The sequence below is a fragment of the Oncorhynchus masou genome, chromosome 9 (genome assembly GCF_036934945.1).
Source record: "Oncorhynchus masou masou isolate Uvic2021 chromosome 9, UVic_Omas_1.1, whole genome shotgun sequence".
Taxonomy (NCBI): Eukaryota; Metazoa; Chordata; class Actinopteri; order Salmoniformes; family Salmonidae; genus Oncorhynchus; species Oncorhynchus masou.
The window spans coordinates 88,475,276-88,499,106 of record NC_088220.1 but is presented as its reverse complement, the minus strand read 5'-3'; the positions used below and the strand labels follow the sequence as shown (position 1 = coordinate 88,499,106).

The 23,831-nt window shown below is 43.7% G+C and overlaps 1 protein-coding gene across 1 annotated transcript in view; it reads right to left on the bottom strand.

The window, feature by feature from the left end:
- Positions 1-23,015, bottom strand: part of cdon (cell adhesion associated, oncogene regulated) — a 151,114-nt gene extending 128,099 nt beyond the window's left edge. Inside the window, 1 exon segment of the mRNA XM_064975394.1 lies at positions 22,684-23,015. The gene's annotated coding sequence lies outside the window, so the exon portion shown is untranslated.
- Positions 23,016-23,831: the final 816 nt, after the last annotated feature.

The following is a 23,831-nucleotide window of genomic DNA, read 5'->3' as shown; positions in this document are numbered from 1 at the left end:
AAGGTGGAGAGGGGGTCAAGGGCAAGGTGGAGAGGGGGTCAAGGGGCAAGGTGGAGAGGGGGTCAAGGGGCAAGGTGGAGAGGGGATCAAGGGGCAAGGTGGAGAGGGGGTCAAGGGGCAAGGTGGAAAGGGGGGTCAAAGGGCAAGGTGGAGGGAGGGTCAAGGGGCAAGGTGGAGAAGGGGGTCAAGGGGCAAGGCAGAGAGGGGGGTCAAGGGGCAAGGTGGAGAGGGGGTCAAGGGGCAAGGCGGAGAGGCAAGGGGTAAGGTGAGAGAGGGGAGAGTGGGGGTCAAGGGGTAAGGTGGAGAAGGGGGTCAAGGGGCAAGGCGGAGAGGGGGGAGAGGAGAGAGGGGATTGTGGGGGTCAAGGGGCAAGGCGGAGAGAGGAGGAGAGGAGAGAGGGGGGGAGGAGAGGGTAGGGGTCAAGGGGTAAAGTCTCCTACAGATAGTTCCCTGGTTCCTGCTAAGTCTCCTACAGATAGTTCCCTGGCCAGAGACCGAAAGCACTCTCAAGGTACAACATATACAGTATATACTAAATAATTCAATTTCAAACATTTGCAACAAAAACAAAATGACAGCATGCTCCAAACAGATACTCGCAGGAAACTAAGAATCACAAAAAGATCTCTCGCAAACAGCCAAGCTGGAGGAAAAAATCAAAAATTGGATTGCTCTCCATGTGTGTGTGTTTGTGTGTGTGTGTGTGTGCTGCTGTTTTGTGTCTCCATCGAGGGGCTTGAGAAAAGTACACACACACACACACACACACACACACACACACACACACACACACACACACACACACACACACACACACACACACACACACACACACACACACCATATTTCCATTTGTCATTGAGCTGCAGGAGGACAATAAACAGACTTGATGCATGATGCATCTGAGGGTACTGCTTTCACTCCTCTCCTCTCCTCCACTCCCTCTCCTCTCCTCCCCTCTCCTCTCCTCTCCCCACTCTCCTCTCCCCACTCTCCTCTCCTCTCCTCTACTACTCTCTTCTCTGTAGTTCCTATCTAGTGAGACTTGAGCAACACAGCCGAGTTAAAACAAACACACACTAAAAAGCGATGGTAAAATTAGTCTCTCCACGCAGAAATCTGTTCTCCAACCCAAACACACAACAAAGCCACTTCCTTGTATGACAATTTTTGAGGACATTAAAATAAATCCCCCCCCCCCCCCGATTCAAACACACAGTGCTTTATTTGGTCTATGTAAATGTTTATCTGTCGGTCCAGCACTGTCACCCTTAGACAGACCAGAGCTGGTTTGTTGTGCAGAAGTAGCTCAGCGATCGTCATCCTCACAACACAACCTGTCTGGGTGGTGAGGTTTACAGTAACTCCCTGTTGGCCTTTCCAACACCGCTGGCTCTCAGTCAAATCATTACAAACTCCAACATAACTTCTCTCTATACGTCGTTGGAGGTGTGTGTGCACGTGTGCGCGAGTGTGTGTGTGTGTGTGTGTGTGCATGGGTGTGTGTGCATGTGGGCGTGTGTGTGTGTGCGTGGGTGTGTGTGTGTGCATGGGTGTGTGTGCACGTGGGCGTGTGTGTGTGTGCGTGGGTGTGTGTGTGTGCATGGGTGTGTGTGCACGTGGGCGTGTGTGCGTGGGTGTGTGTGGGTGTGTGTGTGTTCGTCATTGGAGGTGAGAGTCAGAATTCCATAACGCCTCTGATGGAGCCAACACTAGAAGACTAAAATAATAACACTAACACTAGAAGACTAAAATAATAACACTAACACTAGAAGACTAAAATAATAACACTAACACTAGAAGACTAAAATAATAACAATAACACTAGAAGACTAAAATAATAACACTATCACTAACACGACACTATCACTAACACTAACACTAACACTAACACTAACACTATCACTATCACTAACAATAACAATAACACTATCACTAACACTATCACTATCACTAACAATAACAATAACACTAACACTATCACTATCACTATCACTATCACTAACACTACACTAACACTATCACTATCACTAACAATAACACTATCACTATCACTAACAATAACACTATCACTATCACTAACAATAACACTATCACTATCACTATCACTATCACTAACACTACACTATCACTATCACTATCACTATCACTAACACTACACTAACACTAACACTAACACTATCACTATCACTATCACTAACACTATCACTATCACTAACACTGACACTAACACTATCACGAACACTATCACTATCACTATCGCTATCACTATCACTAACAAAAACACTATCACTATCACTAACACTATCACTATCACTAACACTATCACTATCACTATCACTATCACTATCACTAACAATAACACTATCACTATCGCTATCACTATCACTATCACTATCACTATCACTAACACTATCACTATCACTATCACTAACAATAACACTATCACTATCACTAACACTAACACTATCACTATCACTATCACTATCGCTAACACTATGACTATCACTAACACTATCACTATCACTATCACTAACAATAACACTATCACTATCACTAACACTAACACTAACACTATCACTATCACTATCACTATCGCTAACACTATGACTATCACTAACACTATCCCTATCACTATCACCAACACTATCACTATCACTACACTAAGAGTTAGACTAACACAAACCCTTATTCTAAACCTAACCCTTACCGTAACATTAGCATGCAGATAGTTTGTTGGTAGTATGACCATCTGTAGGGCATCTATATTGGACTATGCAACCCTCTAATGTGCTGTTTTCTACTGAGATCTACTGAGCTCTACTGTACTCTACTGTACTCCAATGAGCTCTTCTATACTCTACTGTAGTCTGCCATACTCTACCGAGCTCTACTGTACTGTACTGTACTCTACTGTGCTCTACTGTACTCTACTGTGCTCTACTGAGCTCTACTGTACTTTACTGAGCTCTACTGTACTCTACTGTACTGTAATCCACTCTACTGTACTCTACTGCACTGTACTCTACTCTACTGTACTCCACAGTACTCTACTGTACTGTACTCTACTGTACTGTACTCTACTGAGCTCTACTGTACTCTACTGAGCTCTACTGTACTCTACTCTACTGTACTCTACTGTACTGTACTCTACCGAGCTCTATTGTACTCTACTGAGCTCTACTGTACTCTACTCTACTGTACTCTACTGTACTGTACTCTACCGAGCTCTATTGTACTCTACTGAGCTCTAATGTACAGTGCTCTACTGTACTCTACTGTACTGTAATCTACTCTACTGTATTCTACTGCACTGTACTCTACTCTACTGTACTCCACAGTACTCTACTGTACTGTACTCTACTGTACTGTACTCTACTGAGCTCTACTGTACTCTACTCTACTGTACTCTACTGTACTGTACTCTACCGAGCTCTATTGTACTCTACTGAGCTCTACTGTACTCTACTGTAGGCTACCAAACTCTACCAAGCTCTACTCTACTGTACTCTTCTGTGCTCTACTGCACTCTACTCTACTGTACTCTGCTGTACTGTAATCTACTATACTCTACTGTACTGTACTCTACTGAGCTCTACTGTACTCTACCGAGCTCTACTCTACTCTACTGTGCTCTATTCTACTGTCCTCTACTGTATTGTACTCTACTGCACTCTACTGAGCTCTACTGTACTCCACTGTAGTCTACCATACTCTACCGAGCTCTACTCTACTGTACTCTACTGTAATGTACTCTACTTTACTCTCCTCTACTGTACCCTACAGTACTCTACTGTACTCTACTGTACTGTAGAAACATAAAAAACTGAGACCAAACTTTTCATCTGCACAGTTCCAGTAAATGTGTATTTTTTGTAAAATGTTCAGTGTGAAATGTTCAGTGTGAAATGTTGTGTGAAATGTTCATTGTAAATGTGTTAAAAGTACTCCTTGTAGATAGAGTTGTTTGTTAAACTTTGAAATCAATGGTTTTTGTTTGGCATGCATTCCGTTACCGTGAAATTGATCACTGATTGTATCTGTCAAGAAGGAGGTGCTGAATTTGTTCTCTAAATATCCTATCACATTAGTCTAGTCTGGTTGTATTTTAAATATCGTATTAGTTTAAAGTAAGGTGGTTGAATTTTAAACATTATTTTAGTCTAAAATAAGGTGGTTGTATTTTAATGGTAGATCAACTGACACAAACAAAACCACACTCTACTAAACCAAACCAAACCAAACCACACCAAACAAAGCTAAACCAAACTAAACCAAACCAAACTAAACCAAACCAGTTAATTCTACTTCCCCTATTCCTGTTGACTGTGTGTACCGTCTGTCTTGATAAACAGTGAGTTTACGTTTCAATGGGTTGAATCTCTCCCTCAAGGAGCAGCAGAGTGGAGGGGGCCACATCTCCTCTTTTTAGCCCTGGCCTAAAATGGCACCCACAACCACAGCCCCAGCCCCAGCATAGTCAAAGCCCAGCTACAGGCAGGCCCAGGCCAGGGATGGAAGCAACAAGAGTTGCAGCGGTAGCCCACACCACACCACGTCCCTCCCTCCCTCAGTCACACTCAGCAGCACAGAGCAGCCCTTCACAAGTGGCCTGTTCTGTTTGTCAGCCCGAGGGGAGTTGCCAGCCACTAGTTCTGCCTTAATATAGTATTGCTGTATTCTCTCTCTCTCCTCCACACAGGAAAAAGCCACACATTGGGGCACAGAGAGAAACCAAGAGAGAAACCAGAGAAACCAGAAGAGAAACCAGATAGAAACCAGAGAGAAACCAGAGAGAAACCCTGAGAAACCAGATAGAAACCAGATAGAATCTTGAGAGAAACCATAGAGAAACCAGATATAAACCAGAGAGAAACCAGATAGAAGCCAGAGAAACCAGATAGTAACCAGAGAAACCAGATAGAAACCAGAGAGAAGCCAGAGAGAAACCAGATAGAAACCAGAGAGAAACCAGATAGAAACCAGAGAGAAACCAGATAGAAACCAGAGAGAAACCAGAGAGAAACCAGATAGAAACCAGAGAGAAGCCAGAGAGAAACCAGATAGAAACCAGAGAGAAACCAGATAGAAACCAGAGAGAAGCCAGAGAGAAACCAGATAGAAACCAGAGAGAAACCAGATAGAAACCTGAGAGAAACCAGAGAAACCAGATAGAAACCAGAGAAACCAGATAGAAACCAGCTGGAAACCAGAGAAACCAGATAGAAACCAGAGAAACCAGAGAGAAACCAGAGAGAAACCAGATATAAACCAGAGAGAACCCAGAGAGAAACTATAGAGAACCCCAGAGAGAAACCAGATAGAAACCAGAAAGAAACCAGAGAGAAACCAGATATAAATCAGATAGAAACCAGAAAGAAACCAGAGAGAAACCAGATAGAAACCAGATAGAAACCAGATAGAAACCAGAGAAACCAGATAGAAACCAGAGATAAACCAGATAGAAACCAGACAGAAACCAGATAGAAACCAGAGAGAAACCAGATAGAGACAAGAGAGAAACCAGAGAAACCAGAGAGAAACCGAGAGAGAAACCAGATAGAAACCAGACAGAAACCAGATAGAAACCAGAGAGAAACCAGATAGAAACCAGAGAGAGAGAAACCAGAGAGAAACCGAGAGAGAAACCAGATAGAAAACGGATAGAAACCAGATAGAAACCAGAGAGAAACCAGATAGAAACCAGAGAGACCAGAGAGAAACCAGATAGAAACCAGAGAGAAACCAGATATAAACCAGAAAGAAACCAGAGAGAAACCAGATATAAACCAGAAAGAAACCAGAGAGAAACCAGATAGAAACCAGATAGAAACCAGAAAGAAACCAGATAGAAACCAGATAGAAACCAGATAGAAACCAGATAGAAACCAGAGAGAAACCAGATAGAAACCAGAGAGAAACCAGAGAGAAACCCATGTCAGATGTGACTTATATATCAACACAGTAAAGAGAGAGCTATGAGAGCTGTGTTAACTCTGTGGACTTGGGTCCGGCTCCCACTAACGTAACAACACACTCAATCAGTCCAGAGAATTTAGGAGGGTCACCTTCAGGAAGAGAAAAATAAATTAATCTTGCAAACAGGAAGGGAAGCTGAGGATGCAAAAATACCCTCCTAAATTCTGGAAGACTCTGGAACACTGCTGTTTCCGTGGGAGAAGAGAGAGCGAGAGAGCAAAAGAAAGAAAGACAGAAAGAAAGAAAGAAAGAAAGAAAGAAAGAAAGAAAGAAAGAAAGAAAGAAAGAAAGAGAGACAAAGAGACAGAGAGAGAGACAGAGAGCGAGACAGAGAGAGAGAGAGAGAGAGAGAGAGAGAGAGAGAGAGACAGAGACAGAGAGAGAGACAGATAGAGAGAGACAGAGAGACAGAGAGAGAGAGAGACAGAGACAGATAGAGAGAGAGAGAGATAGAGACAGAGACAGAGACAGATAGATAGAGAGAGAGAGAGAGAGAGAGAGAGAGAGAGAGAGAGAGAGACAGAGACAGAGACAGAGAGAGACAGATAGAGAGAGAGACAGAGACAGAGAGAGAGAGAGAGAGAGAGAGAGAGACAGAGACAGAGAGAGACAGAGACAGAGAGAGACAGAGACAGAGACAGAGATAGGAGATCTGTCCGATAGAAGCCAGTCTCCATCTCTCCGTAGGGCCCTGGTCAAAAGTAGTGCACTATGTAAGGACTAGGGTCCCATTTGGAACACGGACAACGTGACTACAGAGAACCTAGAGGTTACCAGACTACTACAGGGGTCATCAGACACAGAGGACCCTAGAGGTTACCAGACTACTACAGGGGTCATCAGACAGAGAGGACCCTAGAGGTTACCAGACTACTACAGAGGACCGAGAGGTTACCAGACTACTACAGGGGTCATCAGACACAGAGGACCTAGAGGTTACCAGACTACTACAGAGGACCGAGAGGTTACCAGACTACTACAGGGGTCATCAGACACAGAGGACCTAGAGGTTACCAGACTACTACAGGGGTCATCAGACAGAGAGGACCCTAGAGGTTACCAGACTACTACAGGGGTCATCAGACACAGATCAAGGACATTATGGGATTTGTTTTTGTCAGGAAGGACTACAGTACTTTATAATGTCATGTTGTAATGTACTGGGTAATGTTTACTCTGTTTGTTCTTTCGCACTGATGTGGTTCAGAGCAATCAGCCGAAGTTCTCTCATAACCTGCAGCAGCCAAACATCACAACATTACATCCATCTGCCATGTCAGTATCATTCAGTATTATGGCCATTCAACACCGACTCCATACTGAATAGCGTTTTATATTTACACCGTAAACATCTATTTGTTACTTCTGGTAGCTTGTTGTAAAGCGTCATTTGTGTTTTAAAACAGCCGTGTTATCGTTATTTAAATAGATGTGTTTGATGAAACTAGGAATAACTAACAGTTAAAGCTGGAACTAAACCACCGTTGAGGTCCTCAAAGGGGAAGTGTGTGTTTTTCCCTGATATCTACAGCTGTGTTTGGAACAGTACTGCAGCCATGATGCCCCACCACACCCACGGGCTGAAACTACAGCCATGATGCCCCACCACACCCACGGGCTGAAACTACAGCCATGATGCCCCACCACACCCACGGGCTGAAACTACAGCCATGATGTCCCACCACACCCACGGGCTGAAACTACAGCCATGATGTCCCACCACACCCACGGGCTGAAACTACAGCCATGATGTCCCACCACACCCACGGGCTGAAACTACGGCCATGATGTCCCACCACACCCACGGGCTGAAACTACAGCCATGATGTCCCACCACACCCACGGGCTGAAACTACAGCCATGATGTCCCACCACACCCACGGGCTGAAACTACAGCCATGATGTCCCACCACACCTACGGGCTGAAACTACAGCCATGATGTCTCACCACACCCACGGGCTGAAACTACAGCCATGATGTCCCACCACACCCACGGGCTGAAACTACAGCCATGATGCCCCACCACACCCACGGGCTGAAACTACAGCCATGATGCCCCACCACACCCACGGGCTGAAAATACAGCCATGATGTCCCACCACACCCACGGGCTGAAACTACAGCCATGATGTCCCACCACACCATGCATGCATACACGTATGCTTGCGTACACACACACACACACACACACACACACACACACACACACACACACACACACACACACACACACACACACACACACACACACAGACACACAGACACACACACACTCCAAGGTTTCCGTTCATGGAAGTTGGAGACGGACAAGTGACCGGGAATTTTTTTTTTAATTGATCAGACATTTGCGAAATGTTCCCGGTCATCTAAATGCATTGGGTGCCGAACCAAGTAGGGCCCAAGCAGCCAGCACCTTGAATAAACCACGGATAATGGCCAAATTACCCACGTTTAAATGTCCTTAAAAACAGCCTGTAACTAATGACTAAAACATGCATGGTCCGGATGTGCAGCATATGCACAGCTACAGTTGAAGTCAGGAAGTTTACATACACCTTCGCCAAATACATTTAAACTCAGTTTTTCACAATTCCTGACATTTAATCCTAGTAAAAATGCCCTGTCTTAGGTCAGTTAGGATCACCACTTTATTATAAGAATTTGAAATGTCAGAATAATAGTAGAGAGAATTATTTATTTCAGCTTTTATTTCTTTCATCACATTCCCAGAGGGTCAGAAGTTTACATACACACAATTAGTATTTGGTAGCATTGCCTTTAAATTGTTTAACTTGGGTCAAATGTTTTGGGTATCCTTCCACAAGCTTCCCACAATAAGTTGGATGAATTTTGTCCCATTCCTCCTGACAGAGCTGGTGTAACTGAGTCAGGTTTGTAGGCCTCCTGACAGAGCTGGTGTAACTGAGTCAGGTTTGTAGGCCTGCTGACAGAGCTGGTGTAACTGAGTCAGGTTTGTAGGCCTCCTGACAGAGCTGGTGTAACTGAGTCAGGTTTGTAGGCCTCCTGACAGAGCTGGTGTAACTGAGTCAGGTTTGTAGGCCTCCTGACAGAGCTGGTGTAACTGAGTCAGGTTTGTAGGCCTCCTGACAGAGCTGGTGTAACTGAGTCAGGTTTGTAGGCCTCCTGACAGAGCTGGTGTAACTGAGTCAGGTTTGTAGGCCTCCTGACAGAGCTGGTGTAACTGAGTCAGGTTTGTAGGCCTCCTGACAGAGCTGGTGTAACTGAGTCAGGTTTGTAGGCCTCCTGACAGAGCTGGTGTAACTGAGTCAGGTTTGTAGGCCTCCTGACAGAGCTGGTGTAACTGAGTCAGGTTTGTAGGCCTCCTGACAGAGCTGGTGTAACTGAGTCAGGTTTGTTTTCCTCCTGACAGAGCTGGTGTAACTGAGTCAGGTTTGTAGGCCTCCTTGCTCACACAGGCTTTTTCAGTTCTGCCAACACATTTTCTATGGGATTGAAGTGCACCAGTCCCTCCTGCAGCAAACCACCCCCACAACACTAACTGAAGATAATACCCACTGCTTGTATTAATCTAACAGGACATGTAATGTCCCAGTTGTAGCCGAACGCTCATTGAGGCCTATGCATTTCACACTCTGTAACTCGAAGCCATATCAAATATCTTGTTGTCGAAATTATTCCTATTGAGCTCAAAATGAAGAATTGAGAAATAAAAAGTAGCCCTACAGAAAGCTGAGGACATTCTCTCTTCATCTGTGATCACAGGACTGTTGTGTTTTTTCCCCAAAAAGTTGATTTAAAAATGTTATACAATAACAACACTTTTCTTTCTCACCTGAGTATGTTTTTACCCCGGGAAAGGAAAGAGTGGCTTGACACATCAGCAGGCCTCATCAGCAGGCCCTATCAGCAGGCCCCATCAGCAGGCCCCATCAGCAGGCCTCATCAGCAGGCCCCATCAGCAGGCCTCATCAGCAGGCCCCATCAGCAGGCCTCATCAGCAGGCCCCATCAGCAGGCCCTATCAGCAGGCCCTATCAGCAGGCCCTACCAGCAGGCCTCATCAGCAGGACCTATCAGCAGGCCCTATCAGCAGGCCTCATCAGCAGGCCTCATCAGCAGGCCCCATCAGCAGGCCTCATCAGCAGGCCCTACCAGCAGGCCCCAGCAGTAGGCCCTATCAGCAGGCCCTATCAGCAGGCCCTATCAGCAGGCTCTATCAGCAGGCCTCATCAGCAGGCCCTATCAGCAGGCCTCATCAGCAGGCCCTATCAGTAGGCCCTATCAGCAGGCCCTATCAGCAGGCCTCATCAGCAGGCCCCATCAGCAGGCCCTATCAGCAGGCCCTATCAGCAGGCCCTATCAGCAGGCCCTATCAGCAGGCCTCATCAGCAGGCCCTATCAGCAGGCCCCATCAGCAGGCCCTATCAGCAGGCCCTATCAGCAGGCCCTATCAGCAGGCCTCATCAGCAGGCCTCATCAGCAGGCCCTATCAGCAGGCCCCATCAGCAGGCCCTATCAGCAGGCCCTATCAGCAGGCCCCATCAGCAGGCCCTATCAGCAGGCCCTATCAGCAGGCCCCATCAGCAGGCTATTTTATTGGCCAAAAGCCGGCAATTACCGACTAATGTAAACCCTGACACACACACACACACGTACAACAGTGTCTCAGAGCATCGTAGATCATTTGTCAGGACGTCCATCTGGGCTCACAGCCGCAGCCCCCGCCAGCCCAGGACCTCAACATCTGGGTTCACAGCCGCAGACCCCGCCAGCCCAGGACCTCAACATCTGGGCTCACAGCCGCAGACCCCGCCAGCCCAGGACCTCAACATCTGGGCTCAAAGCCGCAGACCCCGCCAGCCCTGGACCTCAACATCTGGGTTCACAGCCGCAGACCCCGCCAGCCCAGGACCTCAACATCTGGGTTCACAGCCGCAGACCCCGCCAGCCCAGGACCTCAACATCTGGGCTCACAGCCGCAGACCCCGCCAGCCCAGGACCTCAACATCTGGGCTCACAGCCGCAGACCCCGCCAGCCCAGGACCTCAACATCTGGGCTCACAGCCGCAGACCCCGCCAGCCCAGGACCTCAACATCTGGGCTCACAGCCGCAGACCCGGCCAGCCCAGGACCTCAACATCTGGGTTCACAGCCGCAGACCCCGCCAGCCCAGGACCTCAACATCTGGGCTCACAGCCGCAGACCCCGCCAGCCCAGGACCTCAACATCTGGGCTCACAGCCGCAGACCCGGCCAGCCCAGGACCTCAACATCTGGGCTCACAGCCGCAGACCCCGCCAGCCCTGGACCTCAACATCTGGCTTCTCCACCTGTGGGATCATCTGAGACCAGCCACTCAGATAGCTGATGAAACTGTTCAACAACTGTCAAACACCGTCTCAGGGACGCTCATCTGCAACGTTCGTCCTCACCAGGGTCTTGACTTGACTGCAGTTCCCTAAAAACATCTGAATGAGCGATGAAAATTCAAAATTCAGGAAGTCCTTTTCCTATTTTTCTGAGTCAGTGTTTGGAGAGAGTCTGGTTCAACAGCTGATCGGTTACTGCAACAATACTGAGGACCAGAGCAGAACTCAAATAAACAACACAACCACAGAGCTATTTATCCCGAGAGACACTACAACAGGACTAGAGACATTACTCAGCTCCACTACAACAGGACTAGAGACACTACTGGCTAGACCAGAGACCAATGAGGTTAGCTAGCTACCTCTGACTAGCTGTCGCTGACATTGCCTTGGTTGCCTGGCTAACATCTCGGCTGCAGGCAGAGAGAGAGGAACCCCGGGAACCAGGGCTGGCTGAGAGGAGGACTCCCAAAATAACAGAGAACCCACTTTCCCTCTTTCACACAGCCATTCAAATCCAACATGACACAACCCCCCTCTCTCTCTCTCACCTCCCCAAAAGAACACATCATCTCTCTCCCTTTCTCTCCGCCACCATGACATATCCTCTCTCTCTCTCTCTCTCTCTCTCTCTCTCTCTCTCTCTCTCTCTCAATTCAAGGGGTTTTAATGGCATGGGAAATATATGTTTACATTGACAAGACAAGTGAAATAGATAATAAAAAAAATGAAATAAACAATAAAGAATGCACAGTAAACATTACATTGACAAAGGTTCGAAAAGAATAGAGACATTTCAAACATATTATGTTTAGTTATGTCTCTCTGGTTGTGGAAACACACTCACATAGAGGTAATGATTCCTCCTCAGTGTTCCCTTCACATAGAGGTAATGATTCCTCCCCAGTGTTCCCCTCACATAGAGGTAATGATTCCTCCTCAGTGTTCCCCTCACATAGAGGTAATGATTCCTCCTCAGTGTTCCCCTCACATAGAGGTAATGATTCCTCCTCAGTGTTCCCCTCACATAGAGGTAATGATTCCTCCTCAGTGTTCCCTTCACATAGAGGTAATGATTCCTCCTCAGTGTTCCCCTCGCATAGAGGTAATGATTCCTCCTCAGTGTTCCCCTCACATAGAGGTAATGATTCCTCCTCAGTGTTCCCCTCGCATAGAGGTAATGATTCCTCCTCAGTGTTCCCTTCACATAGAGGTAATGATTCCTCCTCAGTGTTCCCCTCGCATAGAGGTAATGATTCCTCCTCAGTGTTCCCCTCACATAGAGGTAATGATTCCTCCTCAGTGTTCCCCTCACATAGAGGTAATGATTCCTCCTCAGTGTTCCCCTCACATAGAGGTAATGATTCCTCCTCAGTGTTCCCCTCACATAGAGGTAATGATTCCTCCTCAGTGTTCCCCTCACATAGAGGTAATGAGTCCTCCTCAGTGTTCCCCTCACATAGAGGTAATGATTCCTCCTCAGTGTTCCCCTCACGTAGAGGTAATGAGTCCTCCTCAGTGTTCCCCTCACATAGAGGTAATGATTCCTCCTCAGTGTTCCCCTCACATAGAGGTAATGAGTCCTCCTCAGTGTTCCCCTCACATAGAGGTAATGATTCCTCCTCAGTGTTCCCCTCACATAGAGGTAATGATTCCTCCTCAGTGTTCCCCTCACATAGAGGTAATGATTCCTCCTCAGTGTTCCCCTCACATAGAGGTAATGATTCCTCCTCGGTGTTCCCCTCACATAGAGGTAATGATTCCTCCTCAGTGTTCCCCTCACATAGAGGTAATGATTCCTCCTCAGTGTTCCCCTCACATAGAGGTAATGATTCCTCCTCAGTGTTCCCCTCACATAGAGGTAATGATTCCTCCTCAGTGTTCCCCTCACATAGAGGTAATGATTCCTCCTCAGTGTTCCCCTCACGTAGAGGTAATGATTCCTCCTCAGTGTTCCCCTCTGAACCCTTTCCCTTTTCTACACTTCATCATTCTGATGTTCTGACAGGTTCCTCTGTTCTATTCTAACCTGACCTCAACCAAACCCTCCCTACCCCTAAACCCCAACCCCTGGGAGACACCCAGGACAAAGGAGCCGTCCATCCACTACATCTCTCTCTCTCTCTCTCTCGCTCCTGCTTTAATCATCAGAGTGAATCATCAGAAATAACCTCTGTCATTATGCATCAACCTCACTTGTTAAAACACGAATCAATCAGATCATTCAGCCACAGTCCAGAGGTCCACTAGTGATTGAATCAGATTGCTGTGTCAGTGGAGTCAGAATGACCAACAGAGCCATCAGCGGAGAAGGGGTTTGGATCATTACACGTGCTGCTTACATTCAAATAGACCACTTAACATACCTCTCTCATGTGTTTGTCATTATCCCCGGCCCTAATCGGCCAAACATTATTCTGCTATAACGACACGGCCGTGTTTACCTCCATCTGTATGATAAGTACCACTAATGATTTATTTCATTTTTCTACTAATCACCCAAACAGAAAAACACGCCTTTAAAAATAACACAACGGTTTCTGATCACATACATCCTTATATCACAATACAGAACATTATATCACGATAGAGAGCATTATATCACAATACACAACATTATATCACACTACAGAACATTATATCACGATGCAGAACATTATATCACACTACAGAACACTATATCACGATAGAGAACATTATATCACAATATACAACATTATATCACACTACAGAACATTATATCACGGTAGAGAACATTATATCACAATATACAACATTATATCACGATACAGAACATTATATCACAATATACAACATTATATCACGATGCAGAACATTATATCACACTACAGAACACTATATCACGATAGAGAACATTATATCACAATATACAACATTATATCACAATACAGAACATTATATCACGATGCAGAACATTATATCACACTACAGAACACTATATCACGATATACAACATTATATCACGATACAGAACATTATATCACAATATACAACATTATATCACGATACAGAACGTTATATCACACTGCAGAACATTATATCACACTACAGAGCATGAAATCACACTCACAATACATACACAACATCGGTCAAATATACAGAAATCCCCAAATACCCCGTGCGTCCATAATCTACATGTTAAAAGGTTATCTGGCAGCACAGCAGTAGGCGAGCAGGGGACCGTCCGGGTCGCTAACAACACAAAGACTTCAGGTCTCTGATCTGAGCTCTTCTAATAACGGAGAGCAGAGAGAATAGCTTTGGAAGTCAACGGAAGTGTCTTCTTGTCCCCTGTAGAGGAAACAATGGCCGGAGAGACTGTTTGAACTTTAAAGACTTTTATTTGGAAGCGCTCATGTGTGCTCTCACTGGCTCCGTGTCATGCCTCCTGAGACACATTCAACCCTTTCTGTTGGCCCCCACTAAGAAGTGTTCCTGGTTGTAAGTGGCCCCTATGTAACGTTAGGAGCTGTGAAACAACCATGATATGGGGAGGGAGGAGGGGGGGGGACATTACATTACATGGAAACTAACAGGTAATAAAATAACAACACCAAAGAATCTTAGTTAGTTAGTTCCTCAGACTTTCTGAATATGACATAATAACATTAGACAATAATCTAGGACTAAATGAAATATAGTTACTGTGAAACTCTATTTTAGACATAAAGACAACAAATATAAAGTGTACAACTCACTATTTTCTATAGTGGGGATGGGTTATATTGAGCGATGTACGACAGAGAAAGGAGACAAGGAAAATAGACTGAAATGGTAATTCCACTGCAACAGATGTTTTACTTCAAATGCCAAACAAAAACCATTGATTTCAAAGTTTAACAAACCATACAATACAGTTATAACACTGAACATTTTACAAAATTATTTTACGTTGCATTTACTGTCCAGAAGCAAAAATTTGGTAACAGAATTTCGGTAAATTCTGTTTTAACAAATTATAATTATAAAAATGATTAATGTTAAAATGAATATCTGCTACAAATGAAAATTCAATGATGTCTTCAGAAAGAATGGGGTGTCAGCTATGATACGACAACGTGACATATTGAACTACATTAAGTAATGTGGATCAACACCCTGTAACGGAATTTCATCCCGGGTCCCTGATCGGTAAGACACAGCAGCGTTACTAAAAAAAAACATTATGTAGCCTAGTCTTAGTCAGTTTGACTAAAATATCATTGAGTCTTAGTCATATTTCCGTCATTTGAATAATGATTTAGTCTAGTTACCATTCACAGTTAAGCTCACTCAGTTTAGCCCAAAGCTGATTGGCAATTATTTAATCTTTTGTTTTTTTTCAAGGGAGCCCAAATGCAGGCTGGCTTCCCTTGAATTCAACGAACGGCAAACAACGTCACACTCTTTCTGACCAGAGAACATCAGACACTGTAGAGACGCTACACCTACTGAGACAGAGAGGGCGTTGTCTCGTTCGCTGCGATGCTTTCTCCGCTGAGATACATTCAACCTCTTGCGAATGGAAGAAGATTTATGTTTCAAAAAGTTTGGAACTCAAAGTAATGCACAGTAGTACAGCAGAGCAGAGCAGAGCTCAGTTGTCACGCCCTGGTTGAAGTATATTATGTTTGTCTTCATTTATTTGGTCAGGCCAGGGTGTGAAATGGGTTATTGTGGTGTGTTTTTGTCTTGGGGTTTTGTGGGGTGTCTAGCATAGTCTATGGCTGCCTGAGGCGGTTCTCAATCAGAGTCAGGTGATTATCGTTGTCTCTGATTGGGAACCATATTTAGGCAGCCATATTCTTTGAGTATTTCGTGGGTGTCGACTCCCAGTTTCGACTCCCATGACCTGGGGTCAAGCTTACGGAATCGACCCTTTGACTCCTAAGATTCTGTATTTTTTTGCAACGGAGGAAACTAGTTGCCGTAGCCTACTTCGAGAACACAAACTCTTGCATCTTCCACAGCAAAGAAAGCAAGCTGGAGAGGGAGAGAGAGAGATGGGAAGGGCATAGATAGGCATGTCAGCTCACAGACAGACAGTCAGAACTGTGCATCGGTAATCAACAGATTTCGGATATAGCAATGCTGTATGTAGCAAGTTCACAAACCCCTTGGTTGGCTGTTGATGTCCTAAGGCAGGGCCAACCCTGTTCCTGGAGAGCAACCTTCCTGCAGGTTGTTCCTTGACTGTACTCTACTGTGCTGTTCTGCAGAAATTCCATTACCAATTTGGTAATGTTGTAATCACTTAATAATTCATAAACAAAACAAAATCATTAAAAAATAATCTTATTAACTCATTAAAAGGTTAAAAGATCCTTGTTCCTTCTGTGAACTGTCATTATCCTCCCTCCTCACGAGGGACAGACATTACTGTCATTATCCTCCCTCCTCACGAGGGACAGACAGTACTGTCATTATCCTCCCTCCTCACGAGGGACAGACAGTACTGTCATTATCCTCCCTCCTCACGAGGGACAGACATTACTGTCATTATCCTCCCTCCTCACGAGGGACAGACAGTACTGTCATTATCCTCCCTCCTCACGAGGGACAGACATTACTGTCATTATCCTCCCTCCTCACGAGGGACAGACAGTACTGTCATTATCCTCCCTCCTCACGAGGGACAGACATTACTGTCATTATCCTCCCTCCTCACGAGGGACAGACAGTACTGTCATTATCCTCCCTCCTCACGAGGGACAGACATTACTGTCATTATCCTCCCTCCTCACGAGGGACAGACAGTACTGTCATTATCCTCCCTCCTCACGAGGGACAGACATTACTGTCATTATCCTCCCTCCTCACGAGGGACATAAATTACTGTCATTATCCTCCCTCCTCATGAGGGACAGAAATTACACATTATCTTAAAGATATGTGGGGTCTTGGTAACAGAATTACAAGACAATGTTTCTTATTAAAGTTACAGAAGGCAGAATTAAAAAAAAATCTAAAACAAGGAAATTGAAGTGTTGAGATTAGTTGGTTTCATTACTTCAACATTTCTGTGTTTTGATATATTTGTTTGACCAGAAATCAAAGCCTTTTTCTTATTCCTAATTTTTAGTGGAAAATGGTTGAAAATGTATACATGCCTTATTATTTATTTAAGGTTTATAAATGCCTTTCATTTGATTCCCAATTTCATATAGTCCTATGAACTTCCCATGGGTCCTTTTACACATGAAAATGACCCCAAATAAAAAGCTTAAAGCTGTCACTGTTTGGGTGACCTGACAAAATACGCATAGAAATGTGAGTTATAGATCTGTCATTCTCATTGAAAGCCAGTCTAAGAAGTAGTAGATCTGTTCTACATGCGTCTTTTACTTTTGGTTTTGTACACCAGCTTCAAACAGCTGAAAATACAATATTTTTGGTTATTGGAAAATATATTTCACAGTGGTTTAAATGGTACAATGATTCTTTACACTATACGTGTTTGTTTTGTCACGAAAACTGAAATTAGACAAACTATTATAATTTAACAACCAGGAAATGGTGGTGTGATTTCTGCATAATGCATATTTAACTTAGCCTACAAAATATCACAGCTCTGTATTCATTTCTATTGTGTTGTTGTCAACAGATGACGGAGTAGTGCCTGTGTGTCTCCAGCCCCAAAGCAACATGGAGACGCTAGACAGAGGATCTGAAGAGAGGGACATTCCTGCCTGGCTGGCTTCTCCAGCATCTAGATAAACGTCTTCTCTTCTCCAATAGCTGTTTCTGCAGCTAATATATACTGATGTAGGATCTTCATTTGCAGGATCATTTTCCTGTAATGCAGGACATGTAAAACTTCTAGTATATTTGAGGTTTTTAAAAGACTTCTAAAGTTTGAAATTTCAGAGTTTATTTTTACCAAAAAAAATGTATCAACCCTTATAAAAATGTCCATTAATTATAATCCATATAATACATAACACATTTCCTGTTGCTGCAGGATTATTTTCCTGCTGTGAAAAACTGGGTCAAATTAAGATGCTACATCTGTAGTGTGTAATACTTATTATAAAATGTTTAAGATAGCAAGTTTTGCACCTGCAAATATTCATCACAATTAGATACATATTTCTAGCTAGGTTTCCATTCAATTGGCAACAGATTATCATGTGAAAATTCAAAAATCTGCTTAAAAACAATATGCGCATTTTCAGATGTGTGTTCCAGATTTATCGGGATCAGGAGGCAGTGCGGCCTGGCAGGGTCGTGTTTCGGTTCTCGACCTTCTCCTCTCCATCGGTCCATAATAGAGTTTCAGCCATGGGACAAGACTGAAACTACCAATTGGATGTCACAAAAAAAAACAGGTAAAATAATAAATAAAAAAATTACAAAAATAAAGATCCCACCTTGTCTAGCATATTGTGTTTTGTTGACATTTGGAAAGTTGAAATTAATTAACAAATTTGCTGTTTCCGTCAGGTGTTTTTTTATCCGACATGTTCTTTACTCACGTAAAAAGGTTGGATGGAAACCTGCTTAATGGTCTTTAATTGGTGTTTAATTTATCTCACCAGTGATAGATAGTCTGTTCAGCCCACTTCTATCTCACCAGCGATAGATAGTCTGTCTGTCTGTCTGTCTGTCTGTCTGTGTGATGACTCTGCTGCTCTCTTCTATCTCCGTTTCTTCTACAAGCTACAGACGACAACAGACAACAGATGTGGTGATCACTACCATGCAGGGGCACTACCATGCAGGGGCACTACCATGCAGGGGCGCTACCATGCAGGGGCGCTACCATGCAGGGGCACTACCATGCAGGGGCACTACCATGCAGGGGCACTACCATGCAGGGGCACTACCATGCAGGGGCGCTACCATGCAGGGGCACTACCATGCAGGGGCACTACCATGCAGGGGCGCTACCATGCAGGGGCACTACCATGCAGGGGCGCTACCATGCAGGGGCACTACCATGCAGGGGCACTACCATGCAGGGGCACTACCATGCAGGGGCACTACCATGCAGGGGCAATACCATGCAGGGGCACTACCATGCAGGGGCACTACCATGCAGGGGCACTACCATGCAGGGGCACTACCATGCAGGGGTTACTACCATGCAGGGGCACTACCATGCAGGGGCACTACCATGCAGGGGCACTACCATGCAGGGGCACTACCATGCAGGGGCACAACATCCACTGTCAACCCCACATGCTGAAATTGCATTTTTGTCCCCCACAGTTTTATCACTGGAATGTGATACCAAACAGGGCCTTTAGGATGTGTGTGTACATACACTAAGTTGACTGTGCCTTTAAACAGCTTGGAAGATTCTAAGAAAATTATGTCATGGCTTTAGAAGATTCTGATAGGCTAATTGACATAATTTGAGTCAATTGGAGGTGTACCTGTGGATGTATTTCAAGGCCTACCTTCAAACTCAGTGCCTCTTTGCTTGACATCATGGGACAATCAAAATAAACCAGCCATGACCTCAGAAAAACAACTGTAGACCACCACAAGTCTGGTTCATCCTTGGGAGCAGTTTCCAAACGTCTGAAGGTACCACCTTCATCTGTACAAACAATAGTATGCAAGTATAAACACCATGGGAACACGCAGCCGTCATAACGCTCAGGAAGGAGACGCGTTCTGTCTCCTAGAGAAAAGCATACTTTGGTGCGAAAAGTGCAAATCAATCCCAGAACAACAGCAAAGGACCATGTGAAGATGCTGGAGGAAACAGGTACAAAAGTATCTATATCCACAGTAAAACGAGTCCTATATCAACATAACCTGAAACTGCCATCAAAAAGCCAGAGTACGGTTTGCAACTGCACTTGGGGACAAAGATTGTATTTTTGGAGAAATGTCCTCTGGTCTGATGAAACAAAATTAGAACTCTTTGGCCATAATGACCATCGTTATGATTGGAGGATAAAGGGGAGGCTTGCAACCCAAAGAACACCATCCCAACCGTGAAGCATGGGGGCGGCAACAAAGCCAAGGTATTGGAGTGGCCATCACAAAGCCCTGACCTCGACCCTATAGAAAGAAATAAAAGCTGAGATAAATCATTCTCTGTACTATGATTCTGACATTTCACATTCTTCAAATAAAGTGGTAAAGTCCTAACTGACCTAAAACAGGGAATTTTTACTTGGATTGAATGTCAGGAATTTGAAAAACTGAGTTTAAAGGTATTTGGCTAAGGTGTATGTAAACTTCCGACTTCAACTGTAGATATTTATAGATATACAATGTCCCCCACCCCACTTCTAAAACCAAAGTTGCACCCCTGCTACCATGTACGAACACAGACTATGTTATAATACTATACAAGTTCTTATTTTGTTACTAATAGGTACTAGTACAATTATTCATACTATGAGGATCACTCATTATTCTAAGTCTACTTACTTCTCCTACTATTACTACCATTTTTAATATTAATATAATATAATTAGTAATATTACTGTAAATAATTCAAATCTACTTTGGTTGCATTAGTAAGAATATATAACAACATTTTATTTCCATTGAAAAGTTTAAGCATTATGAACCTAAATCTGCCAAAAAAAACTATTGATTTAACTTTAAACCACCAAAAATAAAGTAGTACTCTTACTATCATAGTACTCTTACTATCATAGTACTCTTACTAAAGTAGTACTCTTACTATTGTAGTACTCTTACTAAAGTAGCACTCTTACTAAAGTAGTACTCTAACTATCGTAGCACTCTTACTATCGTAGTACTCTTACTATCGTAGCACTCTTACTAAAGTAGTACTCTTACTAAAGTAGTACTCTTACTATCGTAGCACTCTTACTAAAGTAGTACTCTTACTATCGTAGCACTCTTACTATCATAGTACTCTTACTATCGTAGCACTCTTAGTAAAGTAGTACTCTTACTAAAGTAGTACTCTTACTATCGTAGCACTCTTACTAAAGTAGTACTCTTACTATCGTAGCACTCTTACTATCGTAGTACTCTTACTATCGTAGCACTCTTACTAAAGTAGTACTCTTACTAAAGTAGTACTCTTACTATCGTAGCACTCTTACTAAAGTAGTACTCTTACTAAAGTAGTACTCTTACTATCGTAGCACTCTTACTAAAGTAGTACTCTTACTAAAGTAGTACTCTTACTATCGTAGCACTCTTACTAAAACTCTGTGACAATCGGGAACTTCTCAAATAAGCTTTCAGGCACATTGTTTTCTGTGGCTAGACAATGGTAACAGTTGTATACAGTACTCTAGCAAAACAAGTACATTAAAGGATGCATCTGGAACAAATCGATATGTAACATTTCTGAAGGATTTGTTGCCTCAATCCATTTTCACCTTTTATGATTGTGACAGCAGAGTGTCAACCAGGGGAATATTTGACATTTCAAAAAAATATATATATATATTCCTTTTATCTTTCAAAGTCAAAACGGCGCCTGGAGGCCATCTGTTTTCAACTGGCCTGCAGGGTTTATTTCCTTCACTTGAGAAGCTACAACTATTTACTCAGGAACTCATTTGAAGGCATATCTATTGGTGTAGTCATGTTCTTATATGTTAAAAAATATATATATTTTAATGACTTTTAAAAGACCAACGCCTCCCACTAAATGTATAAAATACAAATTCTATACATTCTTGAAACAGTCCTCTGAACAAAAATGTTGATTCTACAAAGTGAGTTTCCCGATCGGCTACAGGTAATTACTTTGAAACTTGGAAATTACACGGCAGTGTGATGGTCTGCATAACATTTTCTTATGATTTAGGTTATAACTGTCAAACTAGTGTTTTCATTCACCTAAATGTGCGAAATTCATTAGCAATCAGGGAAACAATTTACAATCAATTTTACTGCGTCCTAGTAAATTTGATTTAAATTATACTTCTAATATGTTTTATTATAAACGGGCATAAGATACAAGGCTACCAATGACATGAATGATAACCGAGTGTTGTGTATAGAAGGTATATTACTATAACGTTCGCTCACATACGTTTCGCATCAGTTCAAGTGTAGCCAGCCTAACATTGTTACTTTGAAGCTGTAGCCTCTAGCCCAGAATGTTTTCATATTTGAGAAAACGATTAATATTTTCTGTTCATGCAGGGGCGCCCCGCTCTCCCTTTACAGAGAAAGAGCAGGGAACCTCGTGCCACCGTGTTTAGTTTTTAACAAATTAGAATTTAACCATGTTTAAATGTTCCCACGTGTCTAATGAATACAGTATACTGTACTTTTATTCCACACACTAAACAAGACGAACAAGCCCAACAAAACGTTTCGTCCCAAAGCAACCCTCTCCAGCCAAGAAACTCTCAAACCCGTAAGCAGCGGATCCCCTCTCCCCCTTTCCCTGTTCTTACCTCTCTTGCAGGAGGGTAAAACCTGCAACCAGCCGGGCGAACTAGCAGAAAAGCTCATTCTTCTGATGGCAAATCCGTACTGGGCCCTCCATTAGACACGGGCTCAAAGTGCAGAACGAACAGGGGAACAGGAAAAGAAACGGTAAATAACTTTTCTACCGTGGATGAGTGTTTCGGAGGTGCGACTGCCGACGTCTCAACTCAAGCAGAGTAGTGGAGTTTTAACTATCTGAAGTTACGACGAAATGCGTCCCGCAAAGTAACTCTGGCTCTCCGTGCCGTGTTCACTCCCCCCGTCTTTCTCTCTCTCTCTCTCTCTCTCTCTCTCTCTCTCTCTCTCTCTCTCTCTCTCTCCTCTCTCTCACTACCACTGTGTTTTTCAACACATCCTTCATGCCAGGATCGAATTGCTCAGCAAATCATGGCAGCGGAATGTTCCAGCCCAACAGCTCAATACTGAGAGAGAGAAAGAGAAAGAGAGAGAGAGAAAGAGAGAGAGAGAGGGAGAGAGAGGGGGGGACATGAGGGGAGAAAGAGGGAGAGGAGGGGGGACATGAAGGGAGAAAGAGAGAGAGGAGGGGGGACATGAGGGGATAAAGAGGAGGGGTACCTGCACGTTAACAACCTTTACCATCAAACAACGAAATCTCTTCTTCCTCGCAGCCTCCATGAAATCAACAGGTATACAATACTACGATAGGAATTGGCCTTTAATTAGTCACACGTTTTAAGGGAAAATCCACAACAAAAACTATCTTTAGGTATTTGTTTCATTTGTCCGCACTTCTCAAAATGTGTTGCATGTCAGCAGTCATGCTTTCTATATATTGGACTTTCAAGAAGCAAATTAAACTACTACTTCTACTACTACTACTGCTACAAATACTACTAATACTACACTACTACTAATACTACACTACTACTTCTATATATTGGCCTTTCAAGAAGCAAATTAAACTACTACTTCTACTACTACTACTGCTACAAATACTACTAATACTACACTACTACTAATACTACACTACTACTTCTATATATTGGACTTTCAAGAAGCAAATTAAACTACTACTTCTACTACTACTACTGCTACAAATACTACTAATACTACACTACTACTTCTATATATTGGACTTTCAAGAAGCAAATTA